The sequence below is a fragment of the Pseudophryne corroboree genome, chromosome 7, assembly GCF_028390025.1.
Source record: "Pseudophryne corroboree isolate aPseCor3 chromosome 7, aPseCor3.hap2, whole genome shotgun sequence".
In the NCBI taxonomy this organism is placed as follows: Eukaryota; Metazoa; Chordata; class Amphibia; order Anura; family Myobatrachidae; genus Pseudophryne; species Pseudophryne corroboree.
This window is the reverse complement of record NC_086450.1, coordinates 192,456,662-192,473,142: the sequence shown is the minus strand read 5'-3', so window position 1 is coordinate 192,473,142 and position 16,481 is coordinate 192,456,662. Positions and strand designations below refer to the sequence as shown.

Sequence of the window (16,481 nt, the reverse complement as noted above, 5' to 3'; positions counted from 1 at the left end):
CAAACTATGCACTTGAATGATAAGGTACATATGTTACCTTATACTGCACAGTACTATGGTGTATTTTCTACAGAGCATTGCTGTTTTTAATGTGGTACATTATCATGCATGTACTAGCAGTATTTACTATACAGAGTGATTCAAAAGTTGCAGTACACCCTTTTGTTTAAAAAACGGCAGAAAATGGGAAAACTGACTTAGTTTCAAGATGGCGCCCATGTTCGGTACATAACCTAAAACAGGGGTGGGGAACCTCAGGCCCCAGGGCCGTATAAGGCCCTCAAAGCCACTTGATCCGGCCCAGCCAGGCTCACCTAAACGAGAGGAGATGTCGAGCGCCCACTGAGATTTTACCACCAGCAGGCGCCCGGTTCCTCAACAGCAGCCGGAGGCAGGAGGAGCTCACTCCTGAGCTCCAGCTTCTGGCTCAGGCAGTGTACATGTGTGGCTGTGCGGTGCTATGGGAGAGACGTCACGACATCTCTCCCATAGTTTTGAGGAGAGGGAGGGCAGCGGTCTGGAAGCAGGAGCAGGGCTGGGAAGCATTGTGGTTTTTTTCCTTTCTTTTAATGTGTGTGTGTGTAAGCGGCACTACTAGGGGGCATATCTAATGGGGCATAACTACAGGGGGCATATTTAATGGGGCATAACTACAGGGGGCATATTTAATGGGGCATAACTACAGGGGGCATATTTAATAGGACATAACAACTGATGGGGCATATCTAATGGGCCAAAACAAGTGAAAGTGGGCAAATCTAATCGGGCATAACAAGTGACTGGGGGCAAGCTAATTTTTAAGTTGATAATTTTTGTATGGCCCCCGAAGGATTTTATAAATATCCAAATGGCCCTTGGTAGAAAAAAGGTTCTCCATCCCTGCCCTAAAAGATAGTCCAACTCACCCATAACTTACTGGAGTATTCAGTTCTCCCATTTCCTGCACAGTTTTTGAAACAAAAGGGTGTACTGCGACTTTTGAATCACCCTGTATATATATTTACCAAGGGGTCCAGCCCATGCACTCTCTAAGGCTGTGTACACATGGAGTCTGGCCCCACCGATATAGTCAATGTTGGGCTGCCTGCACAGTCTATTTTTCTTTGCGATGCCGTGGGACTGCACATAGGCATCGCAAGGACTATACACACAGTGAGATATGCACTATATTTTCTTACGATTTTGACTATACAGTGAAAAGCGAAAGAAATATTGCACCGTGTGTACATACCTTAATGGTTAGCCAAGTCTCTGTGGTGGCTGGCCACACCCCTAAACATATGCCCCTACCACTGCATTTCCTGGTTACCAGGGTTGGAACCACAGAACGATTCAGTGTAAACAGCTAGACCCCATATCCTCCAACTGTACCTTTTTGGCAGGTACAGTACTATTTTTTATGGTCTGTACCTGCCAAAAAGAGCTTTGTAGCAATTTTTGACTCTCCAAGTTAACATTGAAAGTAGAGGAAAGGGGACCCGTGGTCACTCCCCCTTTCCTAATTTGTACCAGTTATCATGTGTAACATATTGGAGGGTATGCGACCCGGGTTATCCAAGCCAGGTTATGCTTAAAAACTGCTGATTGGCTGTGTATGCAGAGGTCCATCTTAAGGGAGGGTCTAGGATACCCCTTTCACATCACCAATGCCGGATCCCACCTGAGAATTGGAAATGGGTCCTTCCCGGGTGGGATCTGACATTGGACGCTACTGCTGCCTTCCCCTGACCCGGCAATATGCCAGGCGGGTTGCCATAGCGGCGGGGGGCAGAGCCGGCAGCGGGGGTGCATTGGGAGATGAGATCATCTCCGCGCCGCCTCTCCCTCTTGTAGTGAACGGGTCCCGGATTGCATTGACCCGGGAGCCCGTTTACGCTGCCACTGACCCGGTATTCAACCCGGAAATAACTGCTTTATTCCCGGGTTGAATTACCGGGTCCTGCGACCCAGGATTTTGAATATGGCGCTTTCACACCGCACGCCGACGCAGCAATATGCCGGGTCGATACCGGGTTATTTGTGCGGTGTGAAAGGGGTATGAGTGACTTGCAGGGCAGACTCGGGTGCAGTGTACAGAGGAGGAAGGTCATATTTTACTGTGTAACAAAACATCAATGGAATGTCACGTTGCCACAGAAATGCAGTGTAGTGCTGCTTATAGATTGATCGGGTATGGAAACATGAAAGCTGTACATTCACAGGAGAGACTGATAAAAGGAGATTTATGGTAAGACCTACCATTGCTAACTCTCTTTCTGAGAGGTACACTGGATAACACAGGGAATAACATCGGGGAGTAGAGTTGGATCTTGCTCCGAGGCACCAACAGGCTAAAGCTTTGACTGTTCCCAGGATGCACTGCACCGCCTCCTCTATATCCCGCCTCCAGGCACTGGAGCTCAGTTTTGTTAACCAGTCCAATGCAGTAGCAGGTAAAAGAGACAACAGTAGTTAGTAGCCACAGATAACCACATTCTCACGACAGGAAAAGGTACCAGCGGCTGATGCCAAACAAACCCAAAGAAAGTAAGTGCGTCAGAGTGGGCGCCCTGTGGAATCCAGTGTACCTCGCAGAAAGAGATTTAACAATGGTAAGTCTTACCATAAATCTCCTTTTCTGCAGCAGGGTACACTGGTATTCCACAGGGAATAACATCTGGGATGTCCTAAAGCAGTTCCTCATGGGAGGGGATGCACTGTAGCGGGTACAAGAACCCGGCGTCCAAAGGAAGCATCCTGGGAGTTGGAAGTATCAAAGGCATAGAACCTGATGAACATGTTCACTGAGGACCACGTAGCCGCCTTGCACAATTGTTCTAGGGGCGCACCACGGCGGGCCGCCCAAGAAGGTCCAACAGACCGAGTAGAATGGGCCTTGATAGTAGCAGGAGCTGGAAGTCCAGCCTGTACATAAGCTTGTGCAATCACCATTCTAATCCATCCATCTGGCCAAGGTCTGCTTATTTGCAGGCCAGCCACGTCTGTGAAAACCAAAAAGGACAAAGAGAGAATCAGATCTCCTAAGAGAGGCGGTTCTCTTCACATGTATACGGAGAGCCCGTACAACAACCAAAGACTGTTCTTTGGAGGACAAACCAGGAGAGATAAAGGCCGGAACAACAATCTCTTGGTTAAGGTGGACACGACACCACCTTAGGCAGATAACCAGGGTGAGTTCTAAGAACCACACGATCACGGGGAAAAATCAGAAAGGGTGACCGACAGGATAAGGCACCCAAGTCTGAAACCCTTCTAGCAGAGGCAATAGCCAGCAAAAATAAGACCTTAAGTGTAAGCCATTTAAGGTCCACAGACTCAAGAGGTTCAAATGGAGACTCTTGTAGGGCATCCAGAACAACCGCCAAATCCCAAGGAGCCACAGGAGGAACATAGGGAGGTTGAATCCATAAAACACCCTGAGTGAAAGTATGAATGCCAGGCAGAGTCGCAATTTTTCTCTGAAACCATACCGACAAGGCTGAAATATGAACCCTGAGGGAGGCCGACGAAGGCCTAAGTCCAGGCCCTGTTGCAGAAAAGCCAACAGTTTGGCAGTACTGAACTTGAACGCATCATAATTCTTAGCCATACACCAGGTGAAGTAAGAATTCCAGACCCTATAATAAATCCGAGCCGAAGCTGGTTTACGGGCATTCAGCATAGTTTGAATGACCGCCTCAGAAAATCCTTTGTCCCTCAGACCTGAAGCTTTAAGAGCCATGCCATCAAAGCCAGTCGGGACAGATCCTGGTAGATACAAGGGCCCTGAACTAGGAGGTCTGGGCGTTACGGAAGTAGAAGAGGACGCTCTATTGAGAGACCCTGCAGGTCTGAGAATTAATGCCGTCTGGGCCACGCTGGAGTGATTAGAAGTAGTAATCCTCCTTCTTGCTTGAACTTCCTTATTACCCTGGGCAGGAGTGACACTGGAGGGAACATGTATTGCAGCCAAAAGATCCATGGAATTGCCAGGGCATCCACGAACGCTGCTTGAAGATCCCTTGTCCTTGCTCTGAAGACTGGAACCTTGTGATTGTGTCGAGACGCCATCAGGTCTACATCTAGTAGGCCCCACTTGTCCACTAGGTGTTGAAAGACTTCCGGATGAAGGCTCCACTCTCCGGTGTGTACGTCCTGACGACTGAGGAAGTCCACTTCCCAGTTGAGGACCCCCGGAATGAACACTGCCGATATGGCTGGCAGATGGCGTTCCACCCATAGAATAATCTTTGACACTACCATCAATGCCATGCGGCTTCGAGTGCCACCTTGATGATTTATGTACACCACCACGGTGGCGTTGTCCGACTGTACTTGAACAGGCCTGTTCTGTACCAGAGGCAGGGCCAGTTTTCAGAGCATTGAACACTGCCCGCAACTTCAGAATGTTTATCGGAAGGAGGGTTTCCTCCCTGGTCCACCGACCCTGAAGAGAGTGTTGCTCCAACACCGCCCCCCAACCCCGCAGACTGGCATCCATCATTAGGAGGACCCAGTTGGAGATCCAGAAGGGATGACCCTTGCTCAATCGTTGGTCCTGGAGCCACAAGATCAGAGACAGATGAACTTCAAGGAGTCAAGGAAATCATGTGAGACCTGATCCGGTGAGGCAGGCCATCCCACTTGGACAGGATTAACCGCTGCAGAGGGCGAGAATGAAATTGAGCGTACTCTACCATGTCAAAAGCCGACACCATGAGGCCTAATACTTGCATCGCCGAGTGTATCGACACACGAGGGTGAGAGAGGAAGCATTGTATCCTGAAGTTTCAGGACCTTCTCCAGGGACAAGAACAACCATTGGTACCATGCTCTGAGCAGGAACCAGCGATGATTTCTTCTAGCTGATGAGCCACCCGTGGGCTTGCAGGAATTGGACCGTCAGCTCCAGATGATGGAGGAGAACCTCTGGGGAGTTCGCCAGGATCAACAAGTCATCCAGATATGGCAGAATCCTGATACCCTGACTGCGGAGAAGGGCCATCATGCCTGCCATGACCTTGGTGAAGATTCGCGGAGCCGTGGTCAGTCCAAAAGGTAAGGCCTAGAATTGATAATGTAGGTTGCCAATAGCAAACCGCAGATATTGCTGATGCGACATGGCAATAGGTATATGTAGGTAAGCATCCTGAATGTCCAGAGATACCATATAGTCCTTGAGCTCCGAGGCCCAAAACAATAGATCGAAGAGTTTCCATACGGATTCTGGATACCTTCACAAATTTGTTCAAAGACTGGGCGAACCGCAGAAGTCTGACTCCCATCCAGGGGTCCCCCAGAGGGAGTCCCGCCCCGTCATGCAGCAGGCTTGTCTGGTTTGGAAAAAGGCTGACGGGCAGCCCAGGAATGTTTAGGTTTGGACTTAGAGGTTTTGGAAGTGTGAGCCTGTTTCGGGTACACCTGACCCTTTGCTTTACTTGGAGGTCGAAAGGAACGAAAGGTGGAACTTTTAAAATGTTTATGAAAAACTTGAACAACGCTGGTGTATGGCTAAAATTATATTAGCTTTTATTTATACATACATAGAAAATTGGAAAAAAGTATCAATATTGATGCATTATATAAACATATAACGGCCAGCTGTAACACAATTTTAAATATATATATATATATAGAGAATATAATTTTTTATATATTCCTAAAGAGGATATCTATAATAACAAAAAATATCCAATATACAATATCCATTCAGATCCACTCCGCTTTTGACATATATTTGTGGAAAATTTCCAATAAGGAGCACAAGAGTTAGTATTTGTGCTTACTATAGCACTATCTCCCTGCAGAAGTGAATAAATGTTGCAGAGCTCAAATCATAAATGTTAGTAATCAGCATACAGAGGGAAAGCAATGGAGTATTTATATTACCGCTGTCCTGCATCTTACAAGCAAAGTCCTCCCGGCCACTGGTGCTTTTTATCCATTGATAGTGGCCATATCCAGAGGTGTACTGGTATGAAATGAATGGATTCCTCTCTGATTAGATGTTGCTCCCTTGAGCGGGATGATCCTGTCAGACCGGAGTGCCCAGCGCTGCCGCTGTGTGCAGAGGGGTTGAAATAACTCCGTATATAATAAATGTTGTTAAGCTGTGCAGCGGCCGTCTCCGTGGCTGATGATTACAGTGTATGATGCTGGCCGCTGGGGATAAAATGACTCTCATGATGGTAATGCTGCTAAGCTGTACAGCGGCCGGCTCCATGACTGATGATAATCATGCAGCAGGCTTGTCTGGTTTGGAAGCAGGCTGACGGGCAGCCCAGGAACGTTTAGGTTTGTGCTTAGAGGTTTTGGAAGTGTGAGCCTGTTTCGCGTACGCCTGACCCTTTGCTTTACTTGAAGGTCGAAAGGAACGAAAGGTGGTACTTTTAGCCTTCGGAGCCAAAGGATAAGTACTCGGCAGACATGCAGTTTTAGCAGACGCTAAGTCAGCAACAACCTTGTTCAGATCTTCCCCAAAAAGGATGTTTCCCTTAAAAGGGATCACCTCCAAGGTCTTTTTAGAGTCCAGATCCACAGACCAGGACCGCAACCACAGAATCGACGAGCCAGAATGGACATAGTAGACACTTTGGCTGCCAGCACAACGGCATCAGAGGCCGCCTCCTGAATGTAATGAGAGGCTGTGGTAATATATGAAAGACACTGTCTGGCATTATCAGGAAATTTAGAAGGTAGCTCCGCTTCAACTTCTTGAACCCAGGCTTCAATAGCTTTTGCAGCCCTAGAAGCCGATATAGTAGGTCTATGCACGGCACCCGCAAGGGTGTAAATAGACTTCAAGCAACCCTCCACACGCTTATCCGTCGGTTCCTTCAGAGAGGTGACGGTAGTGACAAGCAGAGTAGAAGACACCACCAGACGTGCAACATGGGAGTCCACCAGCGGCGGTGTTTACGAATTTTTACTTAACTCTGCAGCGAGGGGATAATGAGCTAACATCTTTTTAGACAGGGAGAATTTCTTTCCTGGAGACTCCCAGGATTCCTGACGTATGTCAACTAAATGGTCAGAATGTGGCAAAACTAATTAAGTAACCTTCTGACGTTTGAACTTATCAGGTTTCTTAGACATATCTGGAGGTTCAGTTTCATCATCGATCTGAAGAATCAATTTGATAGCCTCCAAGAGGTCAGGAACATCCACCTGTGTTGTAGATTCCCCATCAGAAGCATCTGCATCAGTGTCTGATGGGTCAGTATATACGCCATTTTCATCAGATGAAGTATCCGAAACATGCATGGATTGCAGGGACGTGCAGTGAGCTAAATGGCTCAGGAGGCTCTGTCTAGCACCAGAGCCAGATTTACATGCAATTTACTGTATGAGCCAAACGGTTCATCTGGGCATTATACACAGGTGCAGCAGTATAAACTCCTGGAAATTTGGTGAGTTTTGATCAGAGATGTGCAGAAAAGATATTCAGGTGAGGCACTGCCTCACCTGTCATAGACTTTTTACTCCATAATTTTGGCTATAAAAATTATTAGAATAAACTAAAGTAAAGAAGATATTTCTAACATATTCTTTGTATTTTTCATATACTTTATACAGTCAAAACTCTTGCACAAACGTTAGTGTGACAGGAAAGGCTCTGCCTCACCTGCTTCACCCCACTGCACGTCACTGGTGGATTGTGAGGAAGAAATAGCCTGCTTAGATGACCCTTTGGTCCTAGGAGCGTGAGGGTCAGGCTTTTGTTTAACCAAAGACTGATTTAACTGCTGTAACTGAGTCGACAGAGAATCCACCCATGGTGGATTTACAACAGGGACAATATGTGATTGTAAAGTCACAGATGGTCTCACAGGGGGGGCAAGTCTCGTTACTAGCGCAGTCAGTAATTTAGAAAAAGCATCCCAAGGTGGGTCTTGGTTTGCCACCGGTGCTGCAGGCTGACCGAGGGGTACAGAACCCCCAATACCTGGACCCTCAGCTGGAATATTTTCCTCTGATAAATCTGCGGCGTCAGCACTGCATGATGCAGGATCAGCCACAGAGCTCCCGCCCTGTGACGCAGACATTATTTGAGAATGTAGCTCTAGGGTATAACAGTACAATATAGCCAGACACAGTACCTGACAAAAAATCCCTGTGGAGTGTGATTGCAATGCAGATCACAAACAGAGGATTTAAGTGGTATAAGGTGACTGAAATACACAAAGAAAAATACCAAAGAGTATATCCTGTGAAACACTATATATATATAAGACCCTGATGCACTTAGCCCACATCAGGGTACATAATATAGGGATAGCAATATGTGTGAGATACACAGAATAGGAACCACACAGCAGCTATTGGCACACACAGTCACATGTACAATGCAAAAATTATTAAAAACAACAATAAAACTGCACTGGACTAGCAATACTAAGTAAAGCTATGTATGTATACAGAAATAACAATGCACAGTAAATACTGGATGTATATCACAGGATATTTGTACTAAATATTCCTGTAGTTATGCACTTGTTCTTAACTAACACTGTCTAAACGACATGTAGAATACTTAAGTGTCCTGTAAATGCACAGCGCTGATGAGGCAGGCGGTTTTACAGAGGAGACAGTGCCCAGCAGTCACAGAATCAGCACAGCTCTGTGTAATGGCGCTCAAACACTGACAGGGAGTGAGGGAGAGAGAGAGATGCAGCTCCAGGGCGGGAACATCTGCTGTAGATGGCGCCTGGGGCTGGGGGAGGGGCTACAGGTCAGAGCCTTATCCCCTCGGCTGGACTTCACCACCAGGTACTATGGAGCCTGTGCTAAACGGATTTTAGTAAATCCGACCTGTGCTCCTTGCCCTGGTGGATATAGTGGGGTCCCTGCACGGCCACAGTGTCCACGGCGGTGGTGTGGTCCGTCTCTGGAGACCGCGACCGGATCGCGATTTCGGCGGGTCCCGTCTGGGGGACCCTCTTACCTCCTCCCTATTGTGCGGCCATGTGATCCAGGAGAGCAGCGGCAGTATGTGTGCCTGATGAGACCGGAGCGCCTCTGCTATAAGTACCTGGCAACCAGGGAGAGGGAGTATACAGTGCCACTGGGGGAGGTGAGGAAGCCGCAGTACGATATGTCAGTCTGACATATAGCACCAAATGCCTATGATGCAGCCCTTGAAGTCTTCTTTCTTGTCAGAAAAGCTCTTTTCAGGGCTGCCTAGCACAGCCCTCCCTGTTAGCTGCCTGCACTGCAGGCACCAACTTACAAACTGAGCTCCAGTGCCTGGAGGCGGGGATATAGAGGAGGCGGTGCAGTGCATTCTGGGAACAGTCAAAGCTTTAGCCTGTTGGTGCCTCTGTTGTCCGCAATCTGTACCTGTTTAGCCAGTCCTAACTCCCACCCAATCAGACACATGGCTGCTCCCTCTCCGCCCCAAGTCTCACCTAGCGCACCTGTCCTGGAGCTGCGCCAGTGACTCAGACAGACGTCCTGACTGTCCTGCGCGGAAGGCGGGAGCTGCCAGTTACCCCCATCTCCATCGCTTTCCCGTCGGCCGGCCATGACAGCAGCACACTAGTTCCAACTTCCTGCATAGCGCTGCTGCAGAGATGATGCTGACACAGCAGCAGAGGCAGCCCTGGCGGTACCTGTGCAGCAATGGGGAACCATCAGGTGAGGAGGAGTAGGCATACTATGCCATATAGGACACACAAGGGAGAATGTGGTCGACTGCAGGCAGGGGGCATGTAAGATAAACATCTGGTTATCAGGAATGCATATGAGGGGCGAGTTGGCTGGCATTCGACGTGGAACAAGTTGGTGACCAGAGGGGCGTGTGAGGGATGAGCTGGTGGCCAGAGATGACTTGTGAGTGACATTTGGCAGGAAGAGTTAGCATGTGTGTGACAGAAAGCTGGTGGTGGGCATCAGGGCCATGTCACGGCGCCCCTACCCATCACCACACATACATACATACATACATACATACATACATAGATTCACACACATTTAGGCACAGACATACATAAACACACACATATACACAGATATATACACATATACACAGATATATATATACACACACACACACACACACACACACACACACACACACACACACGGATATACATAAACACATACATATACACAGATAAATACACACACAAATATACACACAGACATACATACATAAACACACACATACATAGATATACACACACATACATAGATATACACACACTCATATATACACACATAAACACACAAATACACACACACAGATATACAGAGATATACATAAACACACATATACACACACACACACACACACACACACACACACACAAATATACACACATATATACACACAGACATACATAAACACACATATACACAGATATATACACACACAAACACAAATATACACACACAGACTGTATACAAAGATATATACACATAAACACACACATACGTGTATACACGTAAACACACATATGCACACAGACATACTGTATATACACATTTACAAACACATTTAGACACACACAAACACAGACATATACACATAAACACACAGTATACACAGATATAAACACATACACACACATATACATACAGTATACACACATTCATTCTCACCAAGTGGGCAGCAGCAGAGCAGCAGCTCCTCGTTCTAGCCTGGAGGGGCGGAGCTTCTGTTATTGACATGCTGGGCCTCCGTGGGTAGAAGGAAAGGACTGAGGAAAGAGAAGGGGTGGCCACCACACTGCCTGCATGTTCCAGATCACTGAATGCAGATACCTGACAGCCAGGAAGCTTCTTCTGACAAGCCTCCAGTCCTCCCCACTTCCCTAACAACACACTGCACTGGACTCTCTGCACTGCAATCATTGACATGGAACATGCAGGCAGTGTGGTGGCCACTCCTTCCCTCTCTTCTAATCATCTCCTTCTACCCCGAGATCCCAGCTCTCAGCTGTGTTACAGGGAGCCGGCGCCTTCTGTCCCCAGCGGCACCTGGAGCTCAAGCTCCACTTGCTCCAGCCTCCCTACGCCCCTGATGGGCAAAGTGGCATGTGCGGGAATATTAGGTGTGCAGGTGGGTAGTGCTGTGGTGCATGTGATAAAAATGCTGGCAGCAGGGTGCGTATGAGGAAAGAGCTGGTAGGCAAACGGGACGAAGGGGATGTAAACTAAAAGGTGATGAACATTATTTTGTTTCTCTTATTTACAATAAATACTTTGGGGGAATTCAATTGTCAGTGGTTTGTGGCTGTTCCCACTGGCGTATCTGTAATGGGTACAAGGTTTGCAGTGCACACAGGATCCAAGGGCACCCACACACCCTGCACCCATTTATCTATACTTACGTCCTCGTTAGCCCGGTACCGGCCGCACAACAGCAGATATCACACGGAAAATGCCCCAGCAGCTATTTTCCGGTGATTTAGTAAAGCTGTCCCTGGGAACGCTTTGTGGGCGGGAGACTGCACAAGAGCCCCCTCCTCTCTTAAAGCACTTGTGGCTGTACCGATAATAAAAATTATGCTACCCCGACATTGCTGGGTACATATCAGCATGGTGTTCCCGGCCTATCCGACAGCTGACAGGATGATTTATTGTGTCATGTGTACACACTGGTCTATGCAGTGGTACGATGCTATGCTGCTTTCGGCATCATACACAATATCTTCTTGTTGGCCATGCAGCATGCCCAACCAGAAGTTATCGTGTATGATCCACAATCGGCCATACACACTGTACGATTTGCCTGTAAACTACATATCGTGCCAAAAAAGTGTAGATGTCCCTACTGTACTCATTAAATCTCCGGAAATGTAACGAATAGGTGTGGAGTGAAAATAATATGTGTACAATGTGAAAAGTCTATTTGTCCAAAATCTTTGAAACAGTTCCGATATGTTCTCTCCTTTTCTCAAGTGGTTTTCTTATTGCAGCATGACGAAAAGTGATAGAGTGCGTACCATACTCACATGACAACAACGTGATGTTATCCTCACGTAAAGGTATCTTTAATTGCCGTAGTCCTTGATCAACGGTCTGGCTTTCCTTCTTTAGACGAAAGATGGTTGACTCTTCTCTTTAGAAGTGGAAACAGAAGGGGGGGAGACAGGAGGACGACCAATAGTGTAGTATGTATATATCACTGATATGAATCTATACGCTCAGACTTTTCAGCTCCTTGAAAAAGACATTAGTCGAAATGCGTTGGTGTGAGGGTCAGGACCACTTGTGAACTTAACTTGGGCTGCATGATTGGAGACTTCCAATTGATTGGAGGAACGAAGGTACGGATTGAAATAAAGAAGACCCGAGATTCTCTGAAAGATACCTTTATGTGCGGGGTTCCACGCATTCCAGTGTGAGTGGGGTATGCCCATTATATGTAATTTTGATTCTATCTCTACCACATGTCTGGTGACCTTGGTTGGGAAATACGAGTTTGAGAATATTGCATCCTAGCCGGGCTAAAGATACCTTTATATGTGTTCAGTCTCCTGTATGGATGTGAGTATGGTATGCACATTACTGTTCTAAGAGAGTAAGAGGAGCAAGAGTCTGAGCGTATAGATTCATATCAGGGATATATACATACTACACTATTGGTCGTCCTCCTGTCTCCCTCCCTTCTGTTTCCACTTCTGAGGAGAAGAGTCAACCATCTTTCGTCTAAAGAAGGAAAGCCAGACCGTTGATCAAGGACTACGGCAGCCGTGGCCAACCTGTGGCTCTTGAGCCGCATGAGGCTCTTCCTTTATTCAAATGTGGCTCCCGACACTCAAAGTCACTTGACCACAGCAGATCCTGGAAACTGGTGCACTCCAACCAGACACACAGCAGCACTACAGCAACTGAAAACTGAGGGAGCCAGATACTGGGCTGTAGTGACATATGAAGGTGGGCTGAAGTGATACAAGGGGGAGCTGGCTGGAGTGACACAGAAGGATCCTGGTAGGAGAGACATAATGGGGGAGCTGGCTGGAGTGACACAGGAGGGTGCTGGCTGGAGTGACACAGGAGGGTGCTGGCAGAAGTGACACATTGGTGGAGCTGGCTGGAGTGACAAAGGAGAATCCAGGCAGAAGAGACACAATGGGGAGCTGACTGGAGTGACACACGAGGGTGCTGGCTGGAGTGACACATTAACACATGGGGAGCTTGCTGGAATGACATAGGAAAGTGCTGGCTGGAGTGACACATGGAGAAGCTGAAGTGTATTATGTGAATATGGCTTTTTCAATATATTTTATGTGGATCTGGCATTTACATTGTATTTTATACCAGGGGTGTGCACACGCTCCTTTGGTTTGATGTCGGCTCTTTGACGTAACTAAAAAGATTTTTTGGCTGTTTGTCTCTGACTGGTTGGCCACCCCTGGACTACGGCAATTAAAGATACCTTTACGTGAGGATAACATCACGTTGTCATGTGAGTATGGTACGCACTCTATCACTTTTCGTCATGCTGCAATAAGAAAACCACTTGAGAAAAGGAGAGAACATATCGGAACTGTTTGAAAGTTCTGGACAAATAGACTTTTCACATTGTACACAGATTATTTTCACTCCACACCTATTAGTTACATTTCCGGAGATTTGATGAGCGCAGTAGGGACACGTACACTTTTTTGTTCTAAATGCTATGGTTGTTGAGTAATGTCCTGTAGACTTCCCCACCGCAGCTCTCAGAGGCGCAGCAGCTCTCTATCCATTTTTTCTTTACATATCGTGCCAAGATCGTTCAGGTGTGTACTCTGCCTAAGAAGTGCGAGGGAAAATGCGCATTGTTGATGGCCATGATGTGCTAGCATTCTGAGTGTTTCTCTGGCACCTCAATGTCATCCCCTTTAATTGAATTGCTCCCTTTATGTATTGTGCAGCTATACATTCACATTTTTCAATAAGTGTCCCATATCGGCTGATTGTGACAAGCTTTTATTGCTTTGCTTTTTAAAAATCTAGAATCTAGAAACCCTGCATTCTCTGCATGACAACAATGGAGCCTGGAGTGTGTTGCATCAGACATCAGAGCATCTGGACTGCAGTAGGCAAGTAGGAGTTATTACTTTTAATCTACAAAAGGGCTGGGTAGTGGGTCTTGGGGATGGGACCAGTAGACTAGAGTTTTTCTTAGTGGGTGCCAACCATTGCCCCAGTTTATTGTCCTTCATGGTTAGGCTCTCACCATAAGGGGCTGTATAATGTTATTTTGGAAGCACTAATGACCCCTCGAGTGTGATACTGATTTACAGACATACATAAGATGCTGTTGTGAAAAGTTTAACCAAGCCATGGATAGCCAAGGTCCAGTACCCCCTCCAGTGATGTGCCACCGCTTTGTGGAGGCACAGCGACGGCAGACGTATCCTGTTTTCACAGTGAGTATCTGGCACACATCTCCCTACACACACAGCCAACATCCCCTTGGTCTTCCTAATAAAATCCACAAAAGCTGACTAATAATTGTATTGTATATGGCTCCACATTGGATTTCCTTATGTAAGATTGTGAAACCACCCTCCAATTGTAACCCGCTCTGTGGAACGTGGGACCGTTTTATGACTTACTGGGGCAGATGTTTAAAGCCTATAGAAGTGATAAAGCAGTGATAAGTGTAAGGTGATAATGCACCAGCCAATCAGCTCCTAACTGTCATTTTTCAAACCTGTAATGATTGGCTGGTGCGTTATCACCATCCATTTATAACTGCTATATCACTTCTTCAGGCTTAATATATCTTAATATATCTTAATTTCTCTATCGTCCTAGTGGATGCTGGGGTTCCTGAAAGGACCATGGGGAATAGCGGCTCCGCAGGAGACAGGGCACAAAAAGTAAAGCTTTTCCAGATCAGGTGGTGTGCACTGGCTCCTCCCCCTATGACCCTCCTCCAGACTCCAGTTAGATTTTTGTGCCCGGCCGAGAAGGGTGCAATCTAGGTGGCTCTCCTAAAGAGCTGCTTAGAAAAAGTTTAGCTTAGGTTTTTTATTTTACAGTGAGTCCTGCTGGCAACAGGATCACTGCAACGAGGGACTTAGGGGAGAAGAAGTGAACTCACCTGCGTGCAGGATGGATTGGCTTCTTGGCTACTGGACATCAGCTCCAGAGGGACGATCACAGGTACAGCCTGGATGGTCACCGGAGCCGCGCCGCCGGCCCCCTTGCAGATGCTGAAGTCAGAAGAGGTCCAGAATCGGCGGCTGAAGACTCCTGCAGTCTTCTAAAGGTAGCGCACAGCACTGCAGCTGTGCGCCATTTTCCTCTCAGCACACTTCACACGCAGTCACTGAGGGTGCAGGGCGCTGGGGGGGGGCGCCCTGGGAGGCAAATGTAACCTATATAAAGGCTAAAAATACCTCACATATAGCCCCCAGAGGCTATATGGAGATATTTAACCCCTGCCTGGATTCACTAAATAGCGGGAGACGAGCCCGCCGGAAAAGGGGCGGGGCCTATCTCCTCAGCACACGGCGCCATTTCCTCTCACAGCTCCGCTGGTCAGGACGGCTCCCAGGTCTCTCCCCTGCACTGCACTACAGAAACAGGGTAAAACAGAGAGGGGGGGCAAATTTATGGCGATATTTTGATATATATAAAGCAGCTATAAGGGAGCACTTATTATAAGGCTATCCCTGTTATATATAGCGCTTTTGGTGTGTGCTGGCAAACTCTCCCTCTGTCTCCCCAAAGGGCTAGTGGGTCCTGTCTTCGTTAGGAGCATTCCCTGTGTGTCTGCTGTGTGTCGGTACGTGTGTGTCGACATGTATGAGGACGATATTGGTGTGGAGGCGGAGCAATTGCCAAATATGAGGATGTCACCCCCTAGGGAGTCGACACCAGAATGGATGCCTTTATTTATGGAACTACGGGATAGTGTCAACACGCTAAAGCAGTCGTTTGACGACATGAGACGGCCGGACAATCAATTAGTGCCTGTCCAGGCGACTCAAACACCGTCAGGGGCTGTGAAACGCCCTTTGCCTCAGTCGGTCGACACAGACCCAGACACAGGCACTGACTCCAGTGGTGACGGTGACGAATCAACCGTATTTTCCAGTAGGGCCACACGTTATATGATTTTGGCAATGAAGGAGGCGTTACATTTAGCTGATACTACAGGTACCACTAAACAGGGTATTATGTGGGGTGTGAAAAAACTACCTATAGTTTTTCCTGAATCAGAAGAATTAAATGACGTGTGTAATGAAGCGTGGGTTGCCCCTGATAAAAAGCTGATAATTTCAAAGAAATTATTGGCATTATACCCTTTCCCGCCAGAGGTTAGGGAGCGCTGGGAAACACCTCCTAGGGTGGACAAGGCGCTAACACGCTTATCTAAACAAGTGGCGTTACCCTCTCCTGAGACGGCCGCACTTAAAGATCCATCAGATAGGAGGATGGAAAATATCCAAAAAAGTATATACACACATGCAGGTGTTATACTACGACCAGCTATAGCGACTGCCTGGATGTGCAGTGCTGGGGTAGTTTGGTCAGAGTCCCTGATTGAAAATATT

The 16,481-nt window shown here is 47.3% G+C and overlaps 1 protein-coding gene across 1 annotated transcript in view; it reads right to left on the bottom strand.

The window, feature by feature from the left end:
* Nucleotides 1-16,481, bottom strand: part of LOC134944944 (sterol 26-hydroxylase, mitochondrial-like) — a 193,172-nt gene that overhangs the window by 93,083 nt on the left and 83,608 nt on the right. The window lies entirely within an intron of this gene.